The sequence below is a fragment of the Myxine glutinosa genome, chromosome 11 (assembly GCF_964187855.1).
Source record: "Myxine glutinosa chromosome 11, kmMyxGlut1.1, whole genome shotgun sequence".
Taxonomy (NCBI): domain Eukaryota; kingdom Metazoa; phylum Chordata; class Myxini; order Myxiniformes; family Myxinidae; genus Myxine; species Myxine glutinosa.
Window position 1 is genome coordinate 3,967,991 of NC_136271.1, and position 6,035 is coordinate 3,974,025.

Below are 6,035 nucleotides of genomic sequence, written 5' to 3' on the forward strand. Positions count from 1 at the left end.
AATGTGACAAATGGTTGGCATGGGTAATCTGTGGGTTAGATGGAAATTTAAGGGTGGATTTTGAAATGCCATGGTGGACACTGTACAGTGACGCCATTATTGATCCAGGTGTGTAGACCAAAGTGTTGGAGGCTGTGATGAAATTAATAGGGTAGCAAGACACAGCTTTCAACTGGTTGCGGGGGCAACTGTGCTGATATTTGGGACGCGGGATGATGGGGATGTAGTTGTGTAGCCTGAGGGTCAACGTGGTGCTGTGCGTGTCCGAGGTGTGTGGACCATGTCTTCTGGGTGGGTCTCCTGGTGGAGCATGGCTGTTGACTGAACCTTGGTGTGGTCAAGTGTGGGTGAGCACTGGGGGGGCTGCAGTTCTGTAGTCGGACTGGGGGATGATGGGGAGGTGCAGGGGACGTGGCTGTAGGGATGCCACGCACTGCGACCGTGCCCCCAGGGCCGAGGTTGTGTGTGCGGTAGTGTGTGTTGTGGCAGCAAGTGCTCACCACATTGGCCAGCTGGGGCTGCTGCAGCTGTGTTCCTCGCAGGGGGGCCGAAGGATGGATGGTGGGTCGCGCCCTTATGGACACTCATGGGCCATGTTGGCGTTTTGACTGCTCACCTTGTCCCGGTGACCCTTGCACGGTAGAGGTGCAGAGCTGTCGTGGCCACAGGTAGTTGTGTAGTGATGATCACCGTTGGATGCGGATCCACATACCTGCCAGTGTAGTGGGGACAAAAGAGAAATTTGGAAGGATTTGGTAGGCCCAATGGGAAATTTTGGGAATTGTATGGGTGGATTGCACTTTGGACCTGACCAACCTGTAACTACCTGCACTTGAGGTGAGTGTTTTAAGGAGTACTGTCCCAGGCTTCAGGACTTGCTTTGGAAATTGGGGACATGTAAATTGGAGTTGGGAGGCGGGTGAGAGTGATGACATGGCCGGTGAGGGGATGGAATGGGAGCCACAGTGTCTTGTGGGTGGCGTATGTTTTTGTATTGTGGTTAGGTGTTTTGATGTGGTCGTGAGAGTGGAACCTGGAGAGTGAGTGATGATTATTGGAGATAATGAGGGGCGATACTTGTGCTTTTGGAAATGTGCTTTTGGAAATGTGTGATGGTTTAAATGTGAACTGGGGGATTTCACATGTGGCAGGCCATGGCAAGCCTTGTAACACCTTTTACACCAAGAATTGTACTGAATTGTGCTGAGTTGTGTGGAGAATTGAATGGCAGCGGGGGAGGAAGTGTGTTTTGGGGTCTTGTGGGTGGGGAAGGTGTGTGTGTCCGCAGGTACAGAGCAAGCTCTGAGGAGCGATGCCTGTGGGCCCCCCTCTGCGGCAATTACCCCTGGCAGCCGGTGGTAACTGGAAATTGGAGCTCGTCGGTGGAGGGTCTGGTTGGGCGCCGCGGGGTGAGGAAGTCCCCCGGTGACCCGTGTTGCTGCGCAAAAGCAGGAGGCAAAGGAGCCTGGTGTGTGTGGAGACCCTCACCGGCGAGGTAACGGCGGAAAGGGGCTGTTGGGCTGTCACGGGGCCAAGAGGTAAAGGGGGGGGGGGGGCAATGAACTTGTAAGTCGGTTGACTTGTTTTTGGGACTGCGGGCACCACAGCCTGATGCGCCCCCACCATCTTTTTGTGCGGTACCTCCCCGCTGCCTAGTTGAGGAATGCACACACACGTGAATGACATCAATGCCATGGTCCTGCAGGGGGTGTATTGAAATAAGTGCTTTGTTGATTTTTGAAATGCCTTGATGACCTATGGAATGAGAATGAGTGGTTAAGGGTTCTGTGTTGCATGAATGTGGGCGAAATCCACCGAGCCGTGTCACTCACCTGTAACATCTGGACAGGGCCCGTGGAAATTTAGGGGGATGCATTGGGGATGGCCCCGCAGGTAAGGTTGTGTCTTGTGGCATCCACCGGGGGACGCGGTCTGTAGACCGGGGTATGTACAAAGGTTAGAGTTTTGAGTTTTGGAAAGATGGTTAAGTTTTGTGGTTAAGTTAGTGTTGTGTGTTGTTTGTTTCCTCCCTCCACAGGAACAACGAAGAAAATGTACATACTTGCATGATGGTTAAGGGGTTTAGCATGTTAAGGAAGTGTAGGTAGGTAGTCCGACTCACTTCCCACAGCCCTTCCTGATTTATTTCATAGGTTAATTAAGTGTGTGACAGTAAGTGTTAAGGCTGGAATGGTAGCGCCTGCGGTGAACCTTGCAGGAGCTACGGTTCCAGGGGGGGGGCTGTGTTATGAATTTGGTAGAGCAACATCTAGAGCTAGGTAGATCTGAATAGGTAGGTATTCGGCTGTCGTGACAGGGACTCTACATGTAATAAGTTCTTGATGTTTAGGCGTTTGTCGGGGGAAGATGTATGATTGTGGATCTACCTGGAGGTTCGAGTGTTAAATAGTGAGGGATTAAAGGTAACGCCCCTGTGAGTCTCACCTAGTAGTCAAACCTTTGTCCATTATGGCACTGCAAACCACATAAACATTAGTTAGGTCCTTAGCGCAACATTAAATAATTCCTTTCCCTGACAATGACTTCGGAACAAATGGACAGGAAACCAGGCCAAAAACACCGCCACAATTGGCCGCCACCGTTTACACCTCCAAGGCCTACAAACCTCGCCTGGCACGTGTTATAACACAAGGACCGCGGGGTCGGGGACGCGGAGTGGTGAGGATGCCGCAGAGGGCGTGACCTGGGCGAGCCGGCGAGTTGGGAGGCTATGATTGGCTGAGCAGTGCGCCAATGTGACGTCATCGGCGAGATATATATAGCGACGGTCGGACGCCATCGTGGAGGCAGTTCGTTGGCAGTTGGCACTCAGCAGAGGCAGCAGTTCGTTGGCAGTTGGCTGCTAGCAATCCCGGTGTAAGTTGAGAGCAGAGCAGTTCGGAGGCGCGCTGAACTGAGTGCAGGCGAGACCAGTCCCGGAGCGAGTTGGAAGGACGAGGCGTGCAGTTGCACCTGCGCGCTCTCTCCTCCTTTTCGCCATTCCTCTTGGTTCTGGAGTTTGTGCCCGCGTTGGAGGTCGTCGACGCATGGTGCTTTTTGGTGCGTGGTGCTCGGCCTTGTGGGACTTGGAGCGAGGGACCTCGTGGTGTGCGATCGGGCCGAAAGGAGCGGTGTTGGACGGCCGCCACAAAGACGACGAAAGACAGACAAGATAAGCCCGCATCCGCGTACATTTTGAACGACGTGACGTATTCTTTTCGTAATTCATCTCCCTCGTTTTGTGTTTGCTGTCAGTCGTGTGGGGACGTCCCGATCTAGGATATTAGATTTACCGGCGCTGCTTTGTCACTGTCTTTGCTTTTATTTAATAAATCCTTGTATTATTTTTGTATATATCTGAACGCAGTTTCCTGGGTGTTTGATTTTAATAGGTAAGGTTGCGGAGCCTTCGCTGTGTCCCGCCATTCCGCGCGTTTGTGCTTGATTGGAATCCGCTATTGAGTTTTCGCCTCGGGAGTGTAAAGTCTCGCAATCGGCCATCCGTAACTGTGGTGTTAATCACGGTTGCGTAACAATATTTACAGTTTTCAGGTTTGAACAGTTAAGTTGCACATTTAGCAATTCAGAGCCTGGTCGGTGGCAGATTTGGCCTTCTTTAGAAGGTCGGCACCCGGCTTCCACGAGAAGCAGCTGACTCCATCCGGCTTGAAGATGTTAATCTTCCCTGCCAGCAAACCACACAGAGTGTTTCTGACGCCATGGCTGAAAAAACTGAAGAAAAAAAAACAACTGAAAAAACACAACTATTAATTTTTTTCCAATAACAATTTCCAAATGCGGTATGTCTGACTAATAAGTTCGGTATGCGTTGGGAGCTATAGAAAATCGGTATGCGTTGGGAGCTATAGAAAATCGGTATGTGTTGGGAGCTATAGAAAATCGGTATGCGTTGGGAGCTATAGAAAATCGGTATGCGTTGGGAGCTATAGAAAATCGGTATGCGTTGGGAGCTCTAGAAAATCGGTATGCGTTGGGAGCTAAAGAAAATCGGTGTGCGTTGGGAGCTGTAGAAAATCGGTATGCGTTGGGAGCAATAGAAAATCGGTATGCGTTGGGAGCTGTAGAAAATCGGTATGCGTTGGGAGCTATAGAAAATCGGTATGCGTTGGGAGCTATAGAAAATCGGTATGCGTTGGGAGCTATAGAAAATCGGTATGCGTTGGGAGCTGTAGAAAATCGGTATGCGTTGGGAGCTAGAGAAAATCGGTATGCATTGGGAGCTGTAGAAAATCGGTATGCGTTGGGAGCTGTAGAAAATCGGTATGCATTGGGAGCTATAGAAAATCGGTATGCGTTGGGAGCTATAGAAAATCGGTATGCGTTGGGAGCTATAGAAAATCGGTATGCGTTGGGAGCTATAGAAAATCGGTATGCATTGGGAGCTATAGAAAATCGGTATGCGTTGGGAGCTGTAGAAAATCGGTATGCGTTGGGAGCTATAGAAAATCGGTATGCGTTGGGAGCTATAGAAAATCGGTATGCATTGGGAGCTGTAGAAAATCGGTATGCGTTGGGAGCTATAGAAAATCGGTATGCATTGGGAGCAAAAGAAAATCGATATGCGTTGGGAGCAATAGAAAATCGGTATGCGTTGGTAGCGATAGAAAATCGGTATGCGTTGGGAGCTGTAGAAAATCGGTATGCGTTGGGAGCTATAGAAAATCGGTACGCGTTGGGAGCTATAGAAAATCGGTATGCGTTGGGAGCTATAGAAAATCGATATGCGTTGGGAGCTATAGAAAATCGGTATGCGTTGGGAGCTATAGAAAATCGGTATGCGTTGGGAGCTATAGAAAATCGGTATACGTTGAGAGCTATAGAAAATCGGTATGCGTTGGGAGCTATAGAAAATCGGTATGCGTTGGGAGCTGTAGAAAATCGGTATGCGTTGGGAGCTGTAGAAAATCGGTATGCCTTGGGAGCTGTAGAAAATCGGTATGCGTTGGGAGCTGTAGAAAATCGGTATGCGTTGGGAGCTGTAGAAAATCGGTATGCGTTGGGAGCTATAGAAAATCAGTATGCGTTGGGAGCTATAGAAAATCGGTATGCGTTGGGAGCTATAGAAAATCGGTATGCGTTGGGAGCTATAGAAAATCGGTATGCGTTGGGAGCTATAGAAAATCGGTATGCGTTGGGAGCTATAGAAAATCGGTATGCGTTGGGAGCTATAGAAAATCGGTATGCGTTGGGAGCTATAGAAAATCGGTATGCGTTGGGAGCTATAGAAAATCGATATGCGTTGGGAGCTATAGAAAATCGGTATGCGTTGGGAGCTATAGAAAATCGGTATGCGTTGGGAGCTATAGAAAATCTTTATGCGTTGGGAGCTATAGAAAATCGGTATGCGTTGGGAGCTATAGAAAATCGGTATGCGTTGGGAGCTATAGAAAATCGGTATGCGTTGGGAGCTATAGAAAATCGGTATGCGTTGGGAGCTATAGAAAATCGGTATGCTACCGCGCGAATCGGTAGGGTTGGTAGGTGCGTTGTGTGTGTAGTTTCTGATAACAAAGCAAATACCTATTTTCAGCGTCAAACCTGCAAATCCAGTTTCGGAGAAGAACTTGTAGGTGTTTACGGATGGACGGATGACGTGCCAGCGCATAAGCTCACCTGAACTTCGTCCCAGGTGAGATACTCATAAGGATAATATGACTCCCTGTCGCTCCCGGAGTGACCAGGTGGACGGGTGAAGAAGATTCATTGTTGATCTGATTAATTAAAACTTATTTTTCAATTTGTAAACATTCAACATTACCTCGTTTCATCATTATCATTTGAATATTCTGTACCTGTCATTTGTTGTACCTTATTTATCCAACGGTCTCATTCGTAAGAGATTCAGAGAGCAAGTGAATTGATGATGCTGTGTGAACAAACCAATTGTCGTGCTCTCGTTGGAATCAAGTGAAACTTTAACAAATGCTCGAATGTTCGGTTAATACCGTAGTTTGCAGGGAGGGCGTGTCGGTTTCGGTGATGAGTCAGTTTCGGGAAACAGAAACATTTCGGGA

The 6,035-nt window shown here is 48.9% G+C and overlaps 1 protein-coding gene across 1 annotated transcript in view; it reads right to left on the minus strand.

Annotated features, from left to right (window-relative positions):
* The window catches only part of LOC144888279 (ATP-dependent clpX-like chaperone, mitochondrial), a 343,583-nt gene that overhangs the window by 41,915 nt on the left and 295,633 nt on the right, over positions 1-6,035 (minus strand). The window lies entirely within an intron of this gene.